Raw genomic sequence first — 26,258 nt, forward strand, 5'->3', positions numbered from 1 at the left:
CTACCTTAGTGTTCCAAGGCACAGAGGAGGCAGTGGGTGACAGAGAGTGGGCTCTAGAGCAGAGATGGCCAGCTGCTCAGGCAGAGCCACGTCTCTGTGTGGAATGAACATTTTATTCTAAGTGTAATGAGAAGCACTGGAGGTATTTATGGCAATGGTGAAGTGTGATTTGTGCACTACAAAGGTAACTGGATTCTGAACCGGGATCTAGGATAGCAGTGGGAAGAAGAGCTAACAGACTGCCAATGTCTAACCAGGAGCTGGGATTTGGTGGGATGTGATCAGCTCCCAGATGTTTTTAAAGTAGGACTTGGGGTTGGACGGGCTGTGTCTTCTAAGAGTCGGAGAAGCATCTAGGAGGACTTTTGGGTTTTGGCCTGTGCACCTGCTGGTCCTAGCTGGGAAGGAGGTGTCCAGAGTGTCGTGGTCTCTCCAGGCAAGGGCGGGCAAGCCATCTTACTTGCAAGGCACCTGCTTAGTGGTTGAACCTGGTGAACAGGCAGTGTGCAAATCAGAGAGGAGATTTCCACTCGGTCATCTGTGCAAGACTAAAGCAGTAGACTGGACTAGGGGTCTACATGGAACAGGTGCTGTGGGCACTTCATTCTGCACAAGTCTTTGTCTTATGCAGTGAGAGTCCCCGGCCACGCTGTGACAACAGTGTTCCTAGACTTTGCCTGGTGACCCCTGCAGGGCACAGCTGTCCCCTGTGGAGAGCCACAGAACCGTCTCTATTAAGAGATCAAAGCTGAGGTTGGCCCTGAGGATACAGACATGAGGAGTGGGAGGCAGAGGACGCCAGGCTGGTGCGGGGGTAGGGGTGGAGCAGGGGCAGGTAGAATGGGGGGGGTGTTCTTCTACAATGCGATGTCATCCGCGCACTTGACTCTGGCTGATGCTGCTGAGAGCTCCAGTGAGCTGAGGACAAGAACCGGTCATCAGATTGGGCCCGAGAGGCCAGGAAGAGCAGCTCAATGCCGGGACAGAGATGCAAGATGTCCAGAGTGGCCGGAGCGAGTGGGTGGTGTTGAGTGAGGGGTGCACAGAGCTCTGACAAACTGGGAAGAGTTCTGCTGGGGAGAGACGCTGGAAGCATAATGGGAGGCGGAGGTGAAAAGGGATTGTCTCTAGTGGGAGGACAGCAGGGGGAAATGGAGAAATCGCAAACAATGGCCTTCAGCAGGTGAGGCGGCACGGAACGAGCACGTGGAAAGGCAGGCTTGAGACCACTTGGAAGGGATGTGTGATTCCAGCAGGATGCATAGGCCTACACCTAGGCAGGTTGCTCGCAGTGTTTTTCCTGGAAGATGTGTCAATCCTCATGTGATAGTTTCCATCTTTTCAAAGTTCTGTTGAATTCGTTGTACAAAGGGGTCAGGATGTGAGTGCACTGCACGTTGATCAACGTCACCCCTTTCAACCCTCTTCCCCGTCCTCCCAAAATCCATCCATACCCTCAACTTATTGCATAATGTGCACTGAATGTGTGCTAGGCACGCACTCTACCACGAAACCACATTCCCCGCCATCTGTTTTAAGAAAAGAAATAGTAAACGTGTGTTCGCTTTGGCAACACATATACTAAAATTGGAACGATAGAGAAGATTAGCATGGCCCCTGCGCAAGGATGACACGCAAATTCGCGAAGCGTTCCATATTTTTAACTTGTTCAACCACTTTGGAAAGCAGTATGGAGGTTCCTCAAAAGACTCCACATAGAGCTCCCCTAGACCCAGCAATCCCACTTTTCGGCATTTACCCAAATGTTCACAAACAAGACCACACTAAAGCTACCAGCACGACTATGTTTATTGCAGTCTGATTTACCATAGCTAAGATATGGAACCAACCCAGATGTCCCTCAGTAGATGAATGGATCAAGAAAATGTGGTATATATACACAATGGATTTCTATGCCTCCATCAGAAAGAATGACATTGCCACATTTGTTAGGAAATGGAAAGACTTGAAAAAATTATATTAAGTGAAGTAAGCCAAGCCCAAAGAAACATAGGTCCCATGGTTTCCCTTATTTGCAATAACTAGCATATGTCTGAGTCAAGCAGAAAAGATCAGATAAGTTGATGTTAGGGAAATGAACCCTAAGATATGTATTCAAATGTTGTTTTTTCTTTCATACAATTGTTTCTAACACGTTTATAAGATAATTTCTTTGTTGCTTTGTATGTCCCTCCCCCATGGTATAACCCCTGCTTTCACTGTATTTGATGTTGGTATAATTTGTGGAGGGGAAGGGAAAAAACAAATCGTTTAAATAGGGATACAGGTGGACCCATTACAACAAGGAGACGTACAAGTCGTTATGTCGAAAACAAATTTTACAACTTTGGTGGGGGGGAGCAGGGTTGGGTGCGGGGGGAGGATGGGATGGGAAGGGGAAACAAAGGAGGAGGCAACAATGTTTGATAAGAAATGTACTCATTCTTGCCCATGTAATTGTAACCCTTCTGTACAGTATTTTCACAATAAAAAAAGAAATAGTAAACACATTTATTAATGGAGATTTACAAATGAGAATCACTTAAGAGTGCGCCTATGACTTCCTTGGGGACATGGAGAAAGGTGAGTACCGATTTGAGACCCCTCATTAGAGGGCTGAAGTGAGGAGGCGTCCATGCCGCCTGGGAACCGCCGTGGCACTGGGGGCGGGGGAGGGATCTCTCTCCACTCAGGCCTTCTTGTCTGGGCTCTGCTCATGTTCCCTTCCCCATGTCTACTTCATGCTATGAAGCCCTTGGAGCCTGGCTGGTAGAGCGTCGCATCTATAGCTGTGGGGCTGCACCTGCACCGGCACCTGCAGGGAGAGCGGGGCTCCCATGCCTCCCTTCCTTGTCACAGCCCTCTGGCTCCCCGTCATGGCCTCTCACACTGTGCCCTGACCTTGGATTGCTTGGGGCTAGACTCAAGTTCTGAGCAGAAAATGACTCACAAAAGTGCATCGGTGGAATGCTTACAGCATGTCAAAGCTCTTCGTGGAGAATGATTCTGTAGACGTAGCAAATAGAAATGATGGTGGTTTGGTGTGGCTTAGGGTTTCATTGCAAACAGGTAAGCTGGACACTGTGAAGTCACATCTCTAGTTAATGACAACACAATCTTAAGTAATGGCCTCCCCGTTCTTAGAGGACAGGTGCCTATGCGTAAGTTTAATATAGATTGGACAGAAAGGGCGGGAAGAAACGGCAAGGCTGCCAAGTATGGGAGACTTTCCCATTACTATAAGCTGTGTTCCTACACTCTGTGTGAGTGTGTGTGTGTGTGTGTGTGTGTGCGTGTGTGTGAAAAAGAGAGGGAGAGAGATGGGTGCTGGAGTGAGTGGAGGGTGGTGGGTCTTATTAGTGGAAGGATCACTGAACTGTGTCTTTCTGCAATTGTGACTCCCTTAGCTTTCATTTTCCTTTATGTGCTTATTTATTTGTATGTAATCAATATCACCCTGCCCTGTCCCTGACTCCCAGCCCTGCTGGTGTTCTAACCCCTTCCCAGGACCCTGGGGTCGCCTCCCTCCAGCTCCGGCTCAGGCTCAGCCTCAGGCTGTCCGCTCCACACCATTGGCCTTGCTCAGCTCCCTGGCTGGCTCTAAGCGCTAAGTTGTGTCATCTCTCCTCAGGGTTCTCAATGGCTTATTTTCTTACTCTGGATCAAGTCTGGGAGGACTGCAGAATCAAGAGGCTCAGCCATGTCGACTGCCTACATGCCGTGAAATCCTATGGGTACCTCCATTAATTGTGGTAAGAGACACCATAGCAAGCAAAACTATTTCATGAATCCATTATGTGCAAATGAGTTAAATACTGAGAATCACTGCAGATGTGTCCTTTGTATTAAAAAAAACCCCAACAATTGTTTGCTCTTTTTGTGACAAGTCCCATTCTATAGCTATCTGCCTGGATTTTAAAGTATAAAAATAGTAAAGTAAGGGAAGGGTCTAAATTCTCATGGTGAAAAATCTGCATATGGAAGCTTTGTGTGTCTAGTAGTGGTAGAGAGGGTAATGGGAAAACATCCATCACAGGAAGGTTAAAACAATTATGTGGACAGATCTCAGCTGTGGGTTCCTGTGTTTTGTCCTCTGTGGAATCCGAGGACGGAGCTCTTCCCTGGCGGGCACGGGACAGGACACAGATTAGGAAATGTCCCTGTCCCTGTCATCTGTGCTGCAGTGGATAATTTGCACTTAAGCATTAAGGAATCACCATGTTGCCTGCGGGAGAATTTCCAACTCTGTCAGGAAAAAAGGTCAGCTTTAAGTGTTATGGTCATGAGGGCAGTGTGGAGCCAAAGGAATTTTTTGTTTTAAAGGAGAGACAGATTCTGTGATTAGGACCTATCACGTATGCCTGGGAGGGGAAAAAAATGCAGTAATGCTAAAGGAGTGTTCAGCAGAGGAATGAAGACTTTTATTAAGTCAACCTCACTTGAAGGAAGACTTTTTTCTTTTTACATTTTAAGGGACTAAAGTCTGTTCAAGACTCGATTAAATGGGACATAAAATTGATCAGCATGGAGAAATTTGACCAGGTCAGCATTTGGACACTCTGAAATTAACACCCCCCGCAAAGTGGCTCTTTCCTGGTTTAAACAACTTGCTGTTTCTTATTCAATATGTTTTATATTTGTCACTGTCCAGAGGAGGGAATTCCTTTAAACAAATTCAAGGTGTGCCTCCTCACAAGTTGGATACAATGAAGAACTGATTTTATTTTATCTTAGCAGCTGTAAGAGGAAGACAACAGCAACAAAAAATTGGCCTGAGAATCACCTCTGGGGGTCTGGGGTCTGATGAGTGCTCTCCTGAGCGTTAGCCAGAGTCACCCCCTCCCCCTTCTCTGAGGTGTCTGCCATCCTATCATCCGCACATTTCCAGAAAGGCCACCGTCCTCGGCTGATCAGGGCAGACCACCAAGGCCGCCACTACCACTCTGTCCCCTTGGTGATGTGCGTTGTACTCGCAGTGGGCATATTTTTTAATGAGGGCTCTCCAGCGAATTGTCTTTGTGCTCACCATCAAGGATAGGGTTGTTAGGGACTACTTCCTAAGTGGCTATGTATCGCACTCTGCGAGGGTATTGTGTGTCACGGCACTGACAAAACCCTGGTTTTAAAAAAAAAAACCCATCTCAACTCCTCGGATAGCTTTTGTACAAATACTTTAGAAGGAAGATATGGGGTCACAGGTAAAGTCATTCGCAGCAAATGACGACATTGCGCTGGGCTTCCACTGTCAGTCTCACTGCAATTGTTTTCGCCTTTGACTGCTGTTATTTTAGGAAGCGCTGACTTGGGCAGCACAAGCAAGCTCGCAGCCCTGGTGGTTCTAAGGAAGACATTTGCCACCATGAAACCAAGGTTGTGTCTGGTGGAGCGCTGAGGTCCGCCAGCAGTCACGTGGGCATGTTGATAGAGACTTGTGGGGGCTGGGCTCAAGAACTTGGCAAACCCTGTGGGATGCAGTGCTGTTTGTAATCGGCTGTCCTAGCCTTGGCCACTGCGGAGCTGTGACTTAAAAAAAAAACTCCACAAAACTACCAAAACTGAAGAGTGTGAAGGTGTGTGTTTGAGCATGCCAGGCATGGAGAAAGTCTTGAATGATTTTCAGTACTTACTTTACAGTATGATATTTCCTTTGTGCCACCTGTTCTTATCAAACTATAGTTTGAATGTTTTGGGGCCTTGTTCAAGTATTAACTAGGTTGATAAATGCTTATCTCATGTATCATGAAAAAAATCAATGGGAAGAAAATTGAAAAGCTTAGTCAGGTCATAATATTCCTTTAGAATAAACATTATGTAGTGGTTGTCTCATTTTGTGCTAGCCTCATCTGTGAAATTAGGTAATCCCTAGAGCATAACCTATCAATATTAACAATTATCTGTTGTTTGTATCATTTAGTGTACCTTATACCTGACCACTCACTATAGTTTTTTTCTTATTATAGATTGAGAATTGATTAATGAAAGATAAAATGCTATATCAACTTGCAGTTACTTTCAACCTCAACCCACTGAAATCCATCTTCTGGCCTCTTCGCAAAGTTCTCACAGGGAGAAAGGCTGTCACATTAATTCTGGTTAGATCCACTCGAACTACTCTTTATTAAAGCCATGGAGAAGTTTGGATGATAAGATGCTCGATTTCAGGGCCACTCATCACATTTCCTGATAAATGCTAACAATAGTTCACTGTGTCCTTCCTTTGCTAACTCACCCAATTCCTGTCAGCAGGGAAAGGTGTCAGAGAGACAGACCTAATACTGCTTCCACCTTATTTAGTAAACGAATCTGAGAGCCAGGCTGTAGATTGCTGGGACTTGTGCTTCTATTTGCAGCTTGTGGGCACAGCTTTCCCCTCCACTTGAAAGAGAGTTTAATGTTTAAGGGAAACAGCACATGAGGAAAAATAGAGACCTCTGTGTTGGAAAGTGTGGTTTTCTGCTTAATGATCTCACATTAGGGACAGGACAGATGTGTGTGTGTGTGTGTGTGTGTGTGTGTGTGTGTGTGTGTGTTTGGTAAAAAATGTTCATGTTCTTTCTTTGTCTATTGTTAATATTGTAAACATTACTCAATCACTGAATGCACTCAGTCTGAGGTGGGTGTTTCTATGAATGTAAAACATGTACAGACCCTGTGCCTTTCTCTAAGTTAGTCCACATTTCCCCCATATAAAGCTGACATAATCTGGTAGATTTTAAGTAATACTTTAGCATTGTGTATGTATGTGTGTATATGTATGTTGTGCATGTGTGTGTGCACACGCATGTGTGTGCCAGTACTGAACTCAGGGCCTCATAAGCTTGCCTGGCTTCTTTACTCAAGGCTGGCACAGCTGAGTCACAGCTCCACCTCTGCTTTATTTTTAATTTTTTTTTTTCTGGTTAATTGGAGGTAAGAGTCTTACAGACTTTTCTGCCTGACTGGGATTGGGATTCTCAGATCTCAAGGCCTTCTGAATAGCTGGGAATTACAGGAGTGAGCCTCTAGTACCTGGCTACTTTAACATTCCTGTTGGGAACAACTATGCTAAAACCCTAGAAAATTGTATCAAGAAAGACTGAAATCCAAAATTATGCTTACCTCAACCATCTCAAAGCATTAGGCATACATAAAACAGCTAAATAAAGTACATATTTGTTCATTTTACTTTGGAGCTTTTTTGGGACAAAACTGAGCAGCTAATATGGAAAAGATACTAATTTTAACATGACAGTTTGGCAGCCCAATCCTTCTTTTCCATAAAAGCAAGAATTAGTTTGAATTTTGATCTGTCTTTCCCCTTTTTCTATTTGCATGTATACACCATCATCATCATCACCTTCATCTGGCCTTGATGTACATAATGTATGTCTTGGGAGAAGAAGGGAAACATTCAGAAATAGTGTGTACATATAAATGGTCTCCATTCTTTGTGGGAGTATTTGCTTTATGTAGGACTGGATTATGCAACTTAAGCTAGTGTACTAACAGGATAACACCAGTTTATCTCCAGTGAATTCAAATGGGCTATTAAGTTCTGCTTGTGTAGACGGGGGGCACTATGTGAGACAACTGTGAAAAGAGACGGAAATGCTGCTGACGGGCTGTGGCCCCAAACAGGCCACTTCCATATGCTCTCAAACGCCTGACAGCTTTCGGAGCCCAAGTCCCAACTCCTCCTCCACTGCCTCCATCTGGCACCCACAGACTGAGAGCTTGCCTTTTCCGAGACACTCATGGGCTCCCCGGTATGGTACTGAGCATTTTTGAATTGTAGTGATTTCTCCATTCTATTGTCAAAGCTGGACCCTGGGTTCTAATCTGCCCACTCTCTTCCAGAGAGACAGCTATGGGTCCTGACAGTATCATATATATATATATATATTTTTTTTCAAAAACAACTTAGTTGCATGCATTTTAATCTAGTGTCAAAGTGGACCAGGCTCCCTTGCCTGCTGCTGGGTTATGTGCCATGTTGTGCTAGGGGTCCAAGTGTGAAGGGACATCCCTCCTGAGCAGTGCAGCATGTAGTATAGTGAGAGACCAGGGAACGCAGCATCCACAGCTAGGCCAGAAGTGGTCCTTTCAGTGTGTTGTTTTCACGCCTTTACAGACGGGTGTCGGTTCACGTGGAAATCTCAGATACATAATGAACAAAAATGGGCGCAAAGGATTTTTCTGGGACCACTGATTGATTTCAGCAATGCTGGAAATATGCTAACTTTGGTGCTGTAAATTTTAGGCTTTATACCTTCATTTCTTTGCTTATTGTTATTTTGAGACTCTTCAAACGCTGGCTGTCACCTGTTCTGCCTGGCAGACTTAATGGGCAGTGATCATCATTTTCACTTCAGCAGAAAAAGACTAACCACCATCCACATTGTGAGTGAACCGAGGAGAGCACAGTACACTTCCAACAAAGGGCTGCTTTGCTCAGCAACAGACACTACTTGGACATCAGATTCCAACAAGTGTATGGACGGTTATTGAAATAATTTAGAAGAAACTTAATGGTAAGTTTGCATTTTCAACAAAGCCTTAACAAATAAAACCAGAAACAATGATGAATATCTACACTCTCTCCTCTCTTCTGCCCTCTGAACTTCTCCCAGGAGCTGCGGCCTAATGATCTGGTTTTACTCCTTCCTGCACAATATCACCTCACTATCAGGTTTGCATTTTCCCTGTTCCGGTCCCATGTCTTGGGTGCCCTGCTTGTGATGGTGGAGGTGGGGAAGACCAAGGAGAGGGAAAAGAGCCGTGTGGTGTTTCAACCTGTCAGTCCTTCCCAAATAAAGAATACGCTCACACCAAAGACAAACAAGCAACACAAAACTAATCCATGGGGAAGAGGTAAGTTTTTGTACTGACACATACAGTAATGCAGTAATAGCATAATGGTGTATGGCAATCCATAACGAAAGGACTTGGAACCCGTCCATCAACTGTCCATCCAAATACACAAATACGTGGAGAGGAAATGTCTTGATGCCATGCTAATGCTAATGCTAACGTCCCACCTACTTGTGAACACCCTTGCTTGTGCCCACGAGTGCTTGTGAGTGACATGACAAGGAATGGTCCCTTTTCGGTAAGAAACCACCTGACTGCCACTGGTTGCCACTCTGGGTTCTTCTTGTGTCACAGCTTTAACGAATATTTTCTTAGAAACCAGGAGCTACCATGCCTTTGAGCACTCAGTCCTGACCATCTGCACACACCATCTATTCTCGCCAAGCTTGGGACAAATGGAAACACCATCACATCTCCTTCAGGCACAATATGCTGTGAGCCACACCTGGCTATGCCTTGCGAAATGCTGCGTAAAGTGCACACCAAGTCCTCTGTGGACCGAGAGAAGCGTCTGTTCGTCTCTTGCACCCCACCCCTTAGATGACGGCCAGTATTATCTTTTTCTTTTCAAAGTAATTTGTCTTAGGAAAGCCACAGGACCAGAGCAGCGTGGGCACGCATGCTGCCTGCAGCCCTTCCTGGCAGGATGCTCACACTCGGGTTTGTAACAAGCCCAGCAATCGCCTTCACTGTCCTATGGATCCAGAATTACCTTCTCCTTTCTGGCACTTACGAAGATGACATGCACGGAAGCAATTGTTACACGAGCTAATGAACTGAGCGACGAAAACATCATCAACCAAAAGAGTTTCTACCCCTATCAAAATTCATCTTTAGGAACGAGGAGTTGGCAAGGTCACAACCTTCATCTCCGAGGCCTTAAAGAGAATGTTTTGGGGTGAGTGGCCGTGGCCTTTCTGGGCAAGGACACACAGAGACAGAAGAGGAAGGACCCAGTGTGTCCAGCTCACCACTCACAGCCATCTGGGACAAACAGGCAGCAAAAGGTGCCCGTTCTGTGGCTCTGAAGACCCCTGCTTTGCCCTGGGAGATTTCCCCCCAAAAGTTACTAGAGACACCCTCATGGGCTCTCTTGCGTAGGGTGTGCTCCTGGCCTTCAGCACACTCCTTCAGTCACCTTATATTAAAGGACTTAATGAAGCCCAGATAATCTGGCCTTTTCTCTACATGCACAAGAGTTAAACAACAACAAAAAGCATGTATTTTATTCATTTTGTGGTATGGATTGCTAAGATAAATTGCAGGCAAGAAATCAATCCAAGATCTATTTGCTGGAGGCCTCTCTTGGTTAGCTGAGCTTACCACTTCTCATCTCCATATGAAAATCAGCACGGCGACTACTTCTCTTTGAACTCTGAGAAGGGGAGAATCCTGAAAATTTGACAGTTGGTGGCAATTTATGTCACTTGCTCTATTACCGTGGGCAGAATGTGGGCAAACATGGAAAGGAAAATCTGAATCTATAATACACACACATACATATGCATATATACCTACGTGCATATTTATATCTCTATCTATCTATCAGCGGTGAGGGACCGAAGTGGCAGAATGCTGGGACGGGGAGGAACGCGGAGCTCATTCACCGAACAGACCTTCCACCGAGACAGTCTGCAGTTTCATTCCCTTGTTACCATTTGTTTCTCACTCTCAGCTAGTGACTACATGGGAACACTGGCTCCTTCTCTGCTTCCCCTCTGCCCCTCGGCACCGCCTTCAGTTGGAGATGACGCTCATGGCTCTCCCTCCTCTCCCTTCCCCTCCTCACCCCTCGCCCCTCCTCTTCTCTCCCCCATGCCCTGTCCTCTGGGCTGTTGGCTCCCTTCCCCAAGGCCTGCTCAGATCCCTGTTTGCTCATCTATTCCTTCTGTCTGAGCCACCTGATGAACCTGCCTACTGCTGCTCTAATTCTTCTTCCCTTTCCCTTCCAACCCCAAGCTCTTTCTGGGGTCTCATCTGACTTGTGGCGGGACCTCTACTCTATCTAGGTGGGCAATGTTTGTTCTTTGTGTGTCCAGAGGGGCCTTTGCGTGCCTCTGTTGCAGCATACTAATGAGCTCAGGCTCCTCCTGAGCACTGGGTTTGAATTAAGGCCAGGAGGTAAGTAAGAAAGGAGTCGAGGAGGCCTTGCCCAACCCACTCACCCTGAAAGGTGGTGAGGAGGGTCTCCGTCCAGTCCGACTCCCGGAGGCTCCCCACCGGGATGAGGGAGTCTCTGGTGTGGCTCAGAGACACTCTACTACCTTTGTGACCGGTTTTTGAAGAAATTGTAACATAAACATATGCCAATACGCAGCAGGACTAAGAAAAGTCCCTGTGTGAGCTATTAATCTTCTTTTCCTTTAAAATAAAAACATCTAAGTACTATTATGATCAAATACACACATGCTAACAAAATGGAAATAGGATTATCACAAATTCTATAAATGAAAACTTTTTACTGATTCAGTCCATGAATTTACTTCTCATAAATGCTTGGAAGACATTTCTCCATATAGTTCTGCTGCTTGCTTTCTTCCTAGCTGTTCAATACATTATAAAGTAAGAAATAATAAATGTCACATAAACACTCACACTCTCAGAACAAATGAAACCCTAGCCATTCATAGGAACATCAGAAATGAGACAGGAAGAGAGCACTCACAGGACCCCAGCCGACGTGGCCCCATGCTGCCGCCCCGGCCTAGCACTGCCTGCCAGGAAAGCCGGCAGAGCCAGGGCTCTCCATCCTCCCGGCTCAGCCACACGCAAGGCTGGGGGGCCACTGGCCGGCTTAACACTGGAAGGCCGGTGTTTGTCGAAACTGTTCAAGTTCAAGCAAACCGGGACAGCCAGTCACTCTAAAGGAGATATCCAAAAACAAGGGTTGCAAAAGAATGTCCCAGCGAGTGAGTACTTTCAGCCTTTGCTGTTTGACCCACGGTCATTCTTGGTGTCCTCACTGGACACAAATGGGTTAAATTCTGACCTTCGTGAATGCTCCTGGTGCAGTTCTATCAATACATCTGGAATGTTGCTCATGAAATCCAATCCTCTTCCCTCTCCTACTCATGGCTGTGTGTTGTTCGGAAAATATGCATGAACTGAGAAGTATGCAACACGTGCCCATGGTTGTACCCTTGGCGTTTAGAGCCCAAGGTTAAGACCATTTGCCTTAGTGTGGGGTCACGGATGTGACAGAGTGCAGACCTGGGCGAGGAGCCGTGCATGTGCACAGAGGGGCGGCGTGCCTGCTTGTGATTTTGTGGCATGGAAGCTAACAAGCCTAGGAGTCTCCCCCCTCTTTTATTAGAAATAAAATAGTTGCCTTACTTTTTATCTTTTTTATTTTCTGTCAGTTGTGGGGCTTGAACTCAGGCCTGCGCGCTGTCCCTGAGCCTCTTTGTGCTCAAGGCTGGTGCTCTACCACTTGAGCCACAGCACCGCTTCACTTTTTGTCCATTTTTAAAATAAAACAATATATGTGGATTCTAAATTGATGGCTGGTAAAAATGAGTAGAAGAGTCCTCTGGTTGCCAGTGTTTATCAGCAAATTCCTGTCTTTTTAATTTATTTTTTGTCTTTTCAGGTACCGTATCTTGGATTGTGTTAAAATTTAAAAGCAAACAGTATCATTTGCTATTCTTTAGTAGTCAAATGTACCTGGCGCAATGGCCCATGCTTGCGATTTGCTGTTCAGGAGGCTGAGGTCTGAGGACCCCATGTCCGAGTCAGCCCCAGCAGAAAAAAGCCCACAGGACTCATCTTGAATTAACCATCAAAAAGCCTAGAAGTAGACCTGTGGCTCAAGTGGTAGAGCACCAGCCTTGAGTGAAAAGGCTAAGGGACCACACCTAGACCCTGAACCGAAGCCCTGCCCCAGGAAAAAATAATTGTTGTGAAGCTTTCCCACAACTCAGATGTGGACAATGTTAGTTCATCCTTTGCCGTTGTCTTGAGCCTTAAAGGAGCAGAGTGTGAAGCTCAGCTGAAGACCCTGGTGTATCATGGCTGCCCTCAAGCTGCGGAGTTGACTCCTGTAAGTTGAGGGCCGTGGACACCTCGCCAGTCTTCTTCCTTTCTGCTCAGAACCTGCCTGAGTCACTTAACATTACAGTGCTTGTTTGTTCAGTCCACATTTGACTCCTGGTTCCCAGTGAGGAGGGCAATAGAGTTACTACAGCACAACACTCAGTGACACGGATGCTGGAGCCAGCGGCCCTGCGGGGAGCTCCCTGACATCTCTGAGCTTTATTTTCATTATGAATGAAATGAAGACCCTTCTACCCTCACGTGACACACCTGTGGGAGTCAAGAGGTTCACCAGGCGAGAACTGAGAGTGCCGAGGAGCTGGGGTGATGTTGCCAAGTACTCCATAGGTGGTTATTAGCGTTTCACTGCAATCTAGGCATTTCATATGTTTTTTTAAAACCTCATTGACCTATCTTGATTTACTGTATTAGCAAACAACTCTTTCTCATAGTCATAGCAAGTGCTGTGACTTACTTACATTAAAACTCTGAAAATCACTTTAGTGAATAAATACTCTAGTCATCTGGTGAAAACATGTCAAAGACCCAATTAAAACAGGTATTTCAGAATGGAAAGTATGTTACTAGATGAAAGTTTTACAGTAACTCTAAATATCCCAGGGCATTAGTGCCTATCTGCATGGAGTTGGGGAATTACATGGAGATACACACCTAGAACCTTCTCCCTTGAAAGAACAAGAATGAGGTCCTGATGCTTTTGGGTTATCTCCAGAGCTTCCAACCCTTCGTGCCGCCTCTCACTGAGCATTTGTTTTGTTCCGTGCTCTAGCATGGGCTGGAGAGCTATTCTTCTACATTTCCATTTGACCCTGGACAGTTTAATGTTTTGAAAGATGAGCTGGCCCTTGTGTGGGAGTCAATTCTCTCGTCGATTCCCTTGAGGACGGAATACTTGAAATAAGGAGCGACCACGGCCACAGTAGGCGAATGGAACTCTATTTTGGTGACACACTTCTAGACAAAAGCATCTGTGGATGGCTTTTTTTTTTCTTTTACAGATAAAGGTGATTTCAGAATAGATTTGTACTCCTGAAATAGCTGCCAAGACTAAAAATGCCCACAGATAAGAAAATGGATTAGTACCTATAGAAAACCACGCACAACTGCATTTGAAGGGAGGATTCTGACTGTAAAAAATTAGGCATCCACTGGTCAAATGTGTATTTTTTTCCTAGTGAAAGGGAGATTATCTTGAAGATATTAGGTTCAAGATTTTTAATGGGATTTTTAAAGACGAGTGCGTGCTCGCTGTGCGAGGGCTTCACTGTGGGTCTGCAGCGGGCGTGGCTGCAGGGCACCCTGCGCTCCCACTTCATCTCTCTCCTTCCTCACTCTCTGCGCTTCTTAAACCAATCTCAACAGATTTCCTTGATCTGTTTTCATATTTTGCATATAAAATACTTTAAAAACACTCACTCCCCCATACTCTCTGTTGGCCCTATCTCCTTCCTCTGGAACTTGTCAAGATTTTTCATTACTGTAAGATCTGTCTTTATGTTTGCTTACTTAGCCACTATTATTGGTCTTCCTATCTGTGTCCATGTATTTTTTCCAATACTGGCTCAGCCCATGTCTGTGCATGGCAGGCACTTCTGCTTGTACCTGTGTCCCGGCTTCTTTCCTCCTCGGTTCAGGAAAGAAGGACGGACGGTACCTCCTCATGGCATCTGAGGTGACATGAGGCAAACTAGTGTAATATAAAAGTAATAAAATAATAATAGTAAACAATAATAATAAAGTAATATAAAAACATGTGTGACACTTAATATCGGCTCGACACATGTTGACCTTGTGTGGCTATTCTAACCGTTGACGCAGATCCTCACCTGAGATTCTCTCATTCCTATTTCTAAGGCTCAGAGTAGCATACTACAGAATGTGGCGGCACATTTCTAGTAAGATGGGACCATGAGGGGTCCTAGAGCAGATGAGCGGTGGGAAGAGGGGAGGAAAGAGGGAGAGGTGACTGCAGGGTTCCATCTTGGCTGACTAGCAGAAGGGCAGTGGCACAGAGATGAAAACCACCGCTTTCCCTCCCTAGAGTTGCGGGGCCTAGCCTTCGTAGGGCTGGTGATTGTGTGGATGGGGTTGGCGCAGCTGGGAGGCAGAGGGAGCGTGAGGGTGGGCAGCCTGGGATGTGGGGTAGAGGCTGAGGCTTCTCTGGGAGTCATTCCTTTCATCATGGAGGCTCCGGGCATCTTTGGGATGGATCCTTGAGTAAAATAAATGTCTTAAGTGTATTTTTGGGAAATGAGGAGTTATTGTGCATCTAGCAAAGGAAGTTACATGAAACTGAAATTACCAAATTGCAAGGTCGCGTGGGAAGGGCAGAGTGGCCGCGCAGTGCCCTTGTTCACTGCACACATGTGTGAATAAATCTCATGGTCAAATGGCTGACATGCATTGAGCCAGAACCAAGAGATGGTCTTGGAAGTGTGGACACATGGCACAGGAAGCTGGCATTCTCCAAACACAATCTAGTGGATTCAGTGGCTTCAAGATTAGAGGAGGATTTGAGGAGTTAAAAAGGAAATAAAAAATTGGCCAACAGAATTAGTAGTTCATTATGATAAAATAGGAAGGCAATCAAATGACAGTCCTCTATGTACAGTTTAGAACACCAGAGGCACCCACATGTTCTTCCTGTGGCATCCTTTAATTGTTTCTTCTTTGAAAACACTGCTTCATTTTGATCAGAGTAGAAGCTGAATGCTTACGGAAGTGACTACCCCTGGACATGAGGTCCATAGTTCAAGTTGAGAGGACCAGTCCCAGGAGGCAGGAGTGCTGGGGTGGGACCCTGCTCTGGGATCCTGGACACCAGTGTAGAAGGAAAAAAATGCTTTCATAGGTCTGCAAAATGTGCTGGTGATCAGGAACAGACAGAATGCGAGAGAGGGGACGAGGTAAGGGAGGGGCCGGGGAGGGCAGAGCAGAGGCAAGAACGGGACAATGCAACAAAGTAGAATTTGCTTGTGTCCAAACAGCTTTAAGTCCTACCGACCAAACTGGCCAGTACATTCTAGCTTCTAGAACTAATTTTAGCAGCTCCAAATACTTGGACAGTGATGCTTTAACAAATAGGCTATTTGGATGCATGAAATAACCACAGCCTAAAAAAAGTTAAAGCTGTCCTCTTCAGTCTGGGTGTGCTGTACCCCCCAGAACATTTGTCACCGAAGGCAGCCTCTTTAGCTAGTCCCCAAAACAGCGGGCAGGAGCCATCTGCTTTCTGCCTGAAAACTCAGCAGCATGGGGTTCTGAGCACCCTGAGTTTGAGCTTTGAGAGCTGGAGAGTTTTCTGGTTTCGGAAAGAGACATGGAAATACATGAGAGTTGGACAGACAGAAAGGAGGGGAAGGAAGGAAAGGGGGTGGGGGGAAAGGGAGAATGGTGAGAGGGAGTGAGGAAGGGATGGGAGGAGAACATAAGGACAGAGGGCTTGGGGAAGAGCTGAGGGTGAATTCTGGGCAATCCAGACCCCTTGAGACACTGCTATGGCCTGAGAGTTAAGCCCATGCAAGATTACCGCAACAAAATTGGATTCAGAGTTTTTGTCGCAGATGCTTGACTTGTCTTCTCTGATTCCTATTAAGAAATACTCTTCCAACCCATCATGGATTTGAGAAAGTCTCCTATATGATTTATCTAGATTCTTTAGAACTGCCTCTCTCATAGGGAAGAATGGCCTTGTAGATGGCTTTCACCCTGGATGACTAAATTAAGGCAATCCAAGTTGGACCATTGTAAAGGTACCGACTCTCACCTGAACTTTTTATGCATTGCCTTAGAACGTATAAAGCAGTCTTAGAAAACAAATTAAAGACAAAACTGAGGTCTTCCTATAGGCATTTAAGAGACAGGAATTCCCTTCCATCCCCCCTCAATTTCAGAGAAGCCTCGGGGAAATGACTAGAACACAGATGATATTTGTATAATTTATATTCATAAAAATATAAAGTGTCGCATTTAAACTTTTTGTAGACGCCATCACCCAACCAAAATAAAAAAAAAAGCTAATACTTTAAAAATTGCCCTGAAGTGCTATGCCACTGTGTTGGAGGTTTATTTTATTCCTTTGTTATAAATATTCATTTAAATTAAAGGTTTCAATCGTCTGTATCAGGCAAGATATTGGAATTTTTAAGCCAGAGAAAACAGCTATTATTTATTAGTTTTCTTCTTCTTTCTTTCTTTTTTTTTTTTTTTTTAAAGACTTTTATCTCCTGCACTTTGGAATCAGGTTTATAAATGATAGAAGAGTGAGAAATCTCAGGCACTTGGAAAAATGGAGGTCCCAGGAGTAGGGAATGTGTCAGATCTCTTCGATGAAGATGGGTGAGAGCCACTGATGGCAGAGTTACAGATGCCTGCACCTGTCCACAGCCTGACAAACGCTCCTTACCGCCAGCCCGCAAGACAGGAGGCGCACCGCTCCCTCCCACCGGAGAAAATACACGGGACTCACAGACCTTCACTGTACTAAGTAGAGCTCCATTTGAGCCATCCACACTGGAGAAAGCTACTGTATACTATCATAAAAACTGTATTTAAACTGAAATAAACACCTCGATTCATACTCATCTTGAGACACACATCTTAAAGTTTAAATGTTTAAAAAGAAGACAGTCGACATTTTTATTGTTGATAACAAACTACGAATTTGTCTGGGGGAAATAAAGAAATCACAAAATGTTTGACAAAAGAGCTGTGATAAGAGATAAAGAACAGAGTATTCACTGTCTACAGACCCGGAGGGGGAGATTCAGTTTGTCCCCGGGCCCACATTGCCAGCTATGAGCCTTACAATGACAGTCATAAACAATGGACACTGAGTCGGCACTGAGAAAACAGACAATAGGTCTTTTTCTGAAAGTATCTGTAGGAGGAACATACAAATTAGTCAACAAGGGAACTGAAATGATCCTTGTATTCTTTGTAAAAAATAATGCTTTCAGGTTCTTTGCAAGAACGTCAGGATTCTTTCCCAGCTGTGGGGCTGCTTCTCCCTCATTCACTATAGAATTTTTCCCAGCTTGCACCTGGTCTGACCAGCAGTCAGCTGGGTTCTGAGCATTCTCCCCAGCTTCTCCCCTCAGCCCCCAGAGACTCGAGACAGCTGCACAACTGTGTTTTCTTTAGTTATAAAAGCAAGCTTGTGACATCCTTTGCTTGATTCTGTTTCAAACAGAATTAACTAAAATCAATCCAGTGACTCATTTGTGCTGGCCTGCTAAAGGCAGTACTGGCTGGAAAGGGAGTCCAGGGTGGGTTGGAAGGCAGTCTTCAGGAAGCTTACAGTCCAATCCCGGGGTGTACAATACATGTACCGAGCAAGGCAGAGTGCATGCTTCCTCAGAAAAACTCTCACTGTGGGTCAGGTCAGTTCAGAGGAAAGCGGGTAATGGAAATGCCTTAGAATTAGAAAACTGCGGACCACATGAACCACATCCAGTTGCATTACTAAGACCTACTCCCCTCCCCCACAATTTGTCTTCAAAGAATAATCTATTTTTCCTGATGCTGTCACTTCTATTTCACATAGATGAATTGTCTGCTTTGTGGCATTACCAGATCTAGCCACCTGGCAGCCCGACTACAGGACTGTGGACAGAGAAACCACAGCAGTGCGTGCTGCGGTGACGGTGTGTCCACATCTACACAAGGACAGCGAATGCGGGTTCTTGTCAGTCATGGGCACTGGGTTCATAGCATGGGGAGCAACTGACTGTCTATTAATGCTGAAGGCTGAATGTTTCCCATAAACACACTCTTGGCAAACACACTCATATCCTTTCCCCAAAGAAGCCAAGTGGAGGGAGCTTCGTGGGGGTTACTGTGCATAATGGGATGGCAGGAAATGACATAAAAACACGGTCCTGACTCCATGTTAAAGGGGGCCTGGGGCAGACTAGCAATCTGTAAACTAGGAGCCAACTGGGGCATGTGCCACAGCAATAACGGCAGTGACAATCAGCTTTTAAAGGCATGGACAATAAATGAGCAGGGCATAAAATAGCGAATTCACTTCCATTATGCTCCAATACATTGTGTAATAAATACATTATCATTAGCAACAGATACATTCACTCCTCTACTTCTTTCTATAACAGATTCTTAAAACACGCTGTTAACCAGCTATCTAAACGTCCACCTGTGGAAGCAGTGTCTACAAACAGAGTTCGTCACCGCAGCTGTACTGGGCTCATGAACCAGCCCCTACCTGCTCATCTCATGCCTGACTTCTCGCCAGCAAAATTATGGTAGACATGGAACTCAACAGCACACATGACCCTTCCTTTGATCATACAAAGGAGTGTTGTACATAAATTACAAGGCTCCACTTGAATTTGTTTTGGCAAAATGCTTTCCAAAGTATCATTCCATTTAATCATTTCCCAGCCATCTTTGACATTGTTTTCCCTAATGATTCACTCATGCCTTGTTAGACTAAAAGATTTTCTACTTTCCAAAGGAAAGCATATTGATCTCTTTCAAGATGAAGAAGAATATATTTTTCAGGTTCTAGCATGCATTCCTTAATTGTCCTCAATAAACATCAACAACTGAATCGCATTGGCAAGATCCTTAGCCAACGTTTATTTTGTGCAAAGAAATTGTTTCCCTCTGTCTGGCTGAGGCCTGGATAGACAAAGATGATGGTCTTAGATCTCAGACACAAGACGAAGCAGCCAAAGTACAAGGCAGGGCAGGAACTAATTCGTAATCGCAACTCCTGAAGGAGCATTGGGGCTTGTTATGTAACAAAAATGAAACCAGACAAAGAGTGAAGAGGCCATTTCACCAGAGGCAGAGTCCAGGACTCCTCACACTTCTCAGCTGGGAGGCCCTGGAGCTCAAGTGAACCAGCTTCCCAGGGGAGGAGCCTCAGATGTGAGGAACCACACCTGACTCTCAAGGACAGTGGACTTGAAAATGCCATCAGTCGTAGTGTCTTAGGTTTTCTATTACAGCTTACATATTGCCCACATATATATGCCTTGAATTTAGAGTTAGCAAATTACTAATTTAGAGTTTGTCATTAGACCATTTATGCAGCAGCAACTCATTTCACTATGGAGTAAACACTTGGTAAACACATACTATAGACAAGAGTGGATGACTTACTGGCTCCATCTTTCTCTCTCTCTCTGGGATGGTATAGGGCATGTTGTGGCTGTGCTTTGGGACTCTATTTGCCTAGGCCTCATAATTCCATTTAGGAAACCATAGTCATCGCTGGAAAAAGACAACTAGAATGAAAACCAGTAGTGTAAGGGGTCTGTAACAGTGACACAATCATTACAGGCCTTCACTCATTCACGTTGCACTTATTACCCACGGAAGGACAGGGATTCCTTTAGAGTCTGTCAGAGGTGAGGCTGCCCTGGGCTGCAGGAGTGGGAAGGAAGGCACGTGTGAACTGGAGAAAGCCCTGCGGTGGGAAGCGCTGACACGGAAGGAGAGTGACCCAGGAGGGTGTGGGGTGCTGGATCTGGGGAGCACTGGTGACTGCAGCGCAGGTACTGGGAGACAAGGCAGAGAATGCAAGCTGGGGAGAAGGAATGGGCCCAGGGCACAGAGTGCAAGAAGGGCTTGCCCAAGGAGAAGCATGAGGGGCCATCAAGCAGTGCCCAGGGGCCTGGACGAGAGCAGCTGAGTTAACCAGCCCTGCCTGGGTCAATCAGTTGGGGAACGGAATGATGCCTCACCAGGAAGAGAGTGGTGGCCAGAGAGAATTTGAGAGTTGAGTGGTATTCATGAATGGATTGGGGGAGGGTGTGAGACAGGCTGGGCGTGGAGTGGTAGGGCTCAGAATTGATCTGCCTGAGGCCAACCTCCACTGGGTCCTGAGACAAGATATGCCCAGTAGCTGGGTGTTGGAAATGGGTTGATGGAAATGATATTGCAAATTCTTTTCCTCCTCGTCTCTTATCTCCTCTCCTCTCCTTTCCTTTCCTCTCCTCTTTTCTCTTCTCTATGTTGGTACCTATCCTGGGGCTTGAACTCAGGGCCTGGGCACTGTCTCTAAGGTTTTGTGCTCAAGGCTAGCACTCTACCACTTGAGCCACAGGTCCATTTAATCATTTTTGGAGTTTAATTGGAGATAAGAATATCCCAGATTTTCTTGCCTAGACTAGCTTCAAACTGTGATGCTCAGATCTCAGCCTCCTGAGTTGCTAGGATTACAGGTGTAACCTTCTAGCACCTGGTTTCATGTTGCAATTATTTTTGCTGCATGGACTTCCCTAACAGTTTTGCCCCCAGTAGCTCCTGGCCCACATTTTCCCACTGGCAGTGAGGCCGGTGCCCATCACAAGCTCCTGCTTGCTGTCCAGGTCCCAGGCATGAACCATTTTTGGTTTATTTTTCTATTATATAAAAAGCTGCTGCAAGAAAATAATCCAGAAGACACAGACATAGAAAGAAAACATACCATCTTGAATAATAATTCTTTAAAAAAACAGATAAATATACCATGAAAAAAATGTGCCTTTAAAATGGAAAGTTGAGCTAATAAGCCTTATCATCAAATTATTCTGAATACAGCATTCAATCTTTACTCACTTGCTTGAATTTATAATATGTAATGACAATTAAAATTTTAAGATCTTTTTTAAAAGACTATTAATTTGGGGCACAGACAGACAAACAGGCCCTCCATCAGACAAGCTCTAAGCTGAGGTTTGAGGGAGAAGAAGGAAGTCTGGTATAAGATAATAAGTTGTGAGTGTGTGTTTGTATGTGTGAGATACCATGTATGAGCATGTGTGTATGCAGGTATGTGAGGATGTGTGTGTGAGCATGTGTGCATGTGTGTGAGGACATGCGTTAGTGTGTATATACATGTTGTAAGAATATGTGTGCGTATGTGTGTGTGAATGCATGTGTGTCTGTGTGCATGTGCATGTGTGTAGAGGTTCGGGGGACACGAGAGGATTTCCTTAGCCAGATGAGTCTAGAGATGGCTGGAATGTGTGTGGCCCTACTCTCGGAGCACAGCTCTAGCGCTGAGTACAGCCTGTGCCCCCAGGGAGTTGGGACCCAGTCTGGGGATCCATTCTGAACCTTGTCAGGAGAGGGGAATACCCAGGCAGGTGGGTCGCCCCCAGAGGGCCCCAGGAGGCTTGAGAGAGGACGTCGTCCCCCGGGTGAGGTAGCTGGTCCCGCATGTCCCACGCCTCCCCCACTGCCTGGGAAAGGGGTGGGTAATTTGCCGGGCTCAAAACCCCTGTAGTGGCTTGGAAGGGAGAGAGGAAAAGCTAGCAATGAGCTTTAAATCTCACTGCAACCAAATTCCCACCTGAACAGATGGAGGCGCCCTGACTGTGCCCAGTCTAGGTAATCCTGCGGACCAAGAGCCAGGAAATCACATGGCACCTAATAAGAAACACTCTTCGGCATGGCCCTCTGGCCTGGGGATGGAAGGTGCTGCGGCGTCCGCAGCTGGGGTTGAACATGGGGTCCACACCTGACGTCTCCCGGGGCATCTGCCCACTGTACTGGGGTTGTGTGGACTGTTTAGAGCCAGGGCCCCTGATCTCCTTTCCAGCTTCCCTCCCTAATACGACCCAGGCTTACTCTGGCCAACTGTTGCCAGGAGTTTGTTTCAGCAGGAATTGATTGCGATGCCTGGGGCAAAGGCCTCAGGCCACCTTCATTTTGCTCTGTGTGTGCAGCCAGTCCTGCTGGTGTGCTGCCGCCTGAGATCTGGCCGGTGCCCCGGCCACACACACACCCACAGGCCCTGGCATGGTAAATTGGTCACTAATTTGGTATCTGCTAATTGTGTTACCTTCCTAGCCTCAACCTTCCTGGCGGTGCAGGTAGAGGCTGTAAAAACACCGCAGATCCTCCGTGATCTGGTCTAATTGCCACACTTGGTCCACTGGATATCTGGATGCAATCAGACTGCTTTTTGCTTTTGTTTTTTGTTTGTTTTTTTCCTGATGGTTTCCATACATCATTGTGCTAGTTTGGGGAGATGCTAGACAGGCAAGAATGGTTAGCTCTCTCTGGTCCTGTGCCTTTCTGTCTTTTTCTTGGTATTAGTACGTGGAGCCGGGCAGTGGCTTCTCATGGTTTCTCTGACCTGCAGCCAATAGGGGTAGCAGGCAGTGTGAGGCTTTGAATGAGCTTCTCCCAGCCAATCAGATAGGTATTGTTTACAAACTCAGTCATTTTTGCCTAAGACCCACAGGACGTGTGTTGGGGACAGTTTTATTGAGCTAGCACTGGGGCGTGAGCACACACACTGCACAAACCTAGGCATTCAAGGGACAGATTATGGACAGGACTTAGCCGACACTTCAACAGACTTAAATAAGAAATGCCGCTTTAAACATTTCCAGTTCCTCTATATTCTGTTATCTATGAGTCCTGCATATCAGCAGCAGGGTAAATTTCTCAAGAAACTAAGTACAAGGCGCTAAATTTGCACATTGATTTTTGTCTTTTGTCTGCAGTTTTAGGCTAATTTAAAAGGATGGTGAGGAGATTCTATTTTCAACTGGCTGAAGTTCAATAAGAATATAATAAAACACTGTTATAGCAAACTCTTTCATAGTAAAAATTTGGCAGCGCAAAATCTAATTCCTTTCAATGTGCTCCAATAGAGCCGAAACACTGTTCTAGTGAGCCACACACCCAGGGCACTGACATGCGCCCCACAGCTCAGGGATTTTTCCATGTCTTATTTTTCCACCAAAGCAGCATTTCGCTGCCCTAAATTAAGAAAGCAAAAGGAAATATTTTGTAATAAAATCAATAAAGGACATAGCATTTCATTATAGCTATAGTTAAAAAGATCATAAGCCTGCATTTTTCTAATTTCAGGAATGTATTTGATCATTGTGGACAGGAAATTATACCTAATTATTAAATTACATTTCACTATTCTCCGTAATTCTTTTGTAAAGCCTTCCAATGAGTTTAACAACCCCAGGTAGTACAGTGGTCGTAGAACAGATCTCCTTGGGCACAAACCAAGGATGGCAGGTTTCAAAGGTACAGTGCGCTACTTTTCTTCTCCTCCACCTCCTCCTTCTGCTCCTCCTTCCTTCTCCGTCTTCCCTATGCCTTGCATCATGCTAGCTCTTCTATCTCCTGCTTCTCACTGGTGGCAATTGCTAGTAAGAGCTTTAGAGAGATGTGGGGACGAGGTTCTTAACATCAGGCTCATCACACTCTCCCGTATTATTCCTAAGATACTGGGTTTAGTCAGATCACGTCCTACACATTGTCAGTGGTTTCCCATGCCTCAGCTTCAGGATGAGGATCCTGGCCAAGATCTAGGCCTCAACCTCACTTGAGAGCCGGCGTGGATGCTCTTCAGTCACACTCTGATTTCTTCCTCGAGTGCCCAGCAAAGCACGTTGAACTTCGATTTGAAACCCTCGGACAAGACTGGGCCCTGTCAGCTATATCCTCCTCTGTGGCTTTGAACACGACAGTTAATACCTAGCAGTTTTAGTTTGTCCATAGGGGAAACATTTAGTTAGAGCATAAGGTTACTAGTTAAGTTTAAACGAGACCGCAGAAGCTAGAGCTCTGTGTTTTCGTAAGTCGTATCTGTGTTAATATTATGTATATATTTTCTTAATTTTTAAATGAAGTACTTTGAAAGTCTTGTTTCCAGTGAAAGCTCGTTGAGTATGAAAGAGGCCTAGGCTAAAGACAGAGAGCACAGTGATGAAAGTGAGTCTCCTTCTGTGTTTATGGTGACTCCGGCGATGGCTCCGGCCACTCGGAGACTGACAGTGACATTGTCACCCAGAGGACACAACCCTGACAGGAGCCTTGTTTGGCCTGATTCTGGGGACAGAAGAATGTTCTAAAGCTCACTCTTGTGCCATTTTCACTGAGCACTACAGTAAAACAAACAATGGATTTTGCAAAGCCTTCCACACATGGACATTTCCTCAGTCTCTTTCACCTGCCACGTGACTGTACGATGAGATTTCAGAAGTGAGAGCCATTTCTCAGCCCTGTGGTTGGAACTGCAGAGGAATTCACCAGCCCCAGCCCCGAGAGGATTCCCAGCTTATCCAGCAGAGGGGAACTGTCACCAAGGAGCTTGAAGCCCTCCCTCAGAGCAGCAAAACTGTGGCAAGTGACCAGAGCTTGGTTTCAACACTGTTGGAAATGGGGTGTGTGTGTGTGTGTGTGTCTGTGTGTCTGTGTGTGTCTGTGTGTGTGTCCACAGCCAGGTGCTCTGAACAGCATGAAGGATGGTGAGCCAAATCAGTACAGCTCTGACTCCGGGGCCCCCAGTGAGTGTAAGCAGCCCTCGGGCCTGGGAAACCTGTTTCACATGGTCTCAGGTTAATATGGGAATGCCAAGACTTTGATCCAGTGAGTTAGAAATGTATTTATTGTAACAGAGTGACTAGCTCACATGAAACCCCCCAACCAGAGTGTAGGTCCTCTACTCATCATGGAATTCCTCCATCTAGATTATAAAACCAAAGTAACAAAAAGAAGGGTGTGCCTTTTGCCATCTCCAGCAAATAATCTCAATTCTGCCCCACAGGATACATTTCCAGGGAGCAGTGGGGCAGAGGCAGCGGCCGGGGGAGGGAGGGGAGCAGCGTGTTCTCAGGAGGGGGAAGGGAGGACAGCTGGCGAGGCTCAGGACTGGGAACAAGGTCACAGTGTTCATCTCCAGGGACTTGCAGAAGAATGGAGAATTGGCCTTTTCATCTGGGCCCTCTGCTCTGCTCGCTGCTGCCCCGAGTCTCTGCTGTCCCCAAGTGGCCGGCTTGGCCACAGGAGGTAGGTAAAAGTTCCCGGAGGCTTCCTGTTTGGCCAGACCGCAGCCTGGGTTCCTTAACCCTTCCTTCACAGAGCAGCCCCGCCGTGCATTGCTCAGGGAGGGTCAGCGGGCGGCTAGCGGCATGTTGGCTGCATCCTCTGTCTCACCTTCTTCACAGCTCTGACTCTGAGGGAAAGCTGTCAAGTTAGATACAGCTGGCTTTCCACCGATACTCTGTTTCTTGTGAACTGCGAATCAGAGCCCCTGCGGAAATACTGTAACTGCTTCCAGCCCCAACAGAGCTGTCAGGCAGGACCAGTCCCCCAAGATGCAAACAGTGCTGATAATTTAGGAGTCATTTTTGTTCATAATTTGAGTTAGCCACTTTATGCAGTATTTTTTGTTATTATTGCTCTGGTAGTGGGGCTTGAACTCAGGCTCTGGGTACTTTATGTCCCTTTGCTTTTCTCTCAAGGCCGGCACTCTACCATGTGAGCCACAGCTGCACTCCTGGCTTTTTGCTGGTTAATTTAAAGTAAGTATCATGAATTTGTCTGCTGGGGCTGCCCTGAAACCTTTATCTTCAACCTCAGCCTCCTTC

The 26,258-nt window shown here is 45.9% G+C and overlaps 1 protein-coding gene and 1 non-coding gene across 2 annotated transcripts in view; one reads left to right on the top strand and one right to left on the bottom strand.

The window, feature by feature from the left end:
* The window catches only part of Pacrg (parkin coregulated), a 372,815-nt gene that overhangs the window by 69,314 nt on the left and 277,243 nt on the right, over window positions 1-26,258 (bottom strand). The window lies entirely within an intron of this gene.
* On the top strand, window positions 1,558-1,662 carry LOC122116135. Its single transcript, XR_006148900.1, has one exon. It is a non-coding gene; the product is annotated as a U6 spliceosomal RNA (small nuclear RNA).

The sequence above is a fragment of the Dipodomys spectabilis genome, unplaced genomic scaffold (assembly GCF_019054845.1).
Source record: "Dipodomys spectabilis isolate Male_0828 unplaced genomic scaffold, ASM1905484v1 ptg000126l, whole genome shotgun sequence".
Taxonomy (NCBI): domain Eukaryota; kingdom Metazoa; phylum Chordata; class Mammalia; order Rodentia; family Heteromyidae; genus Dipodomys; species Dipodomys spectabilis.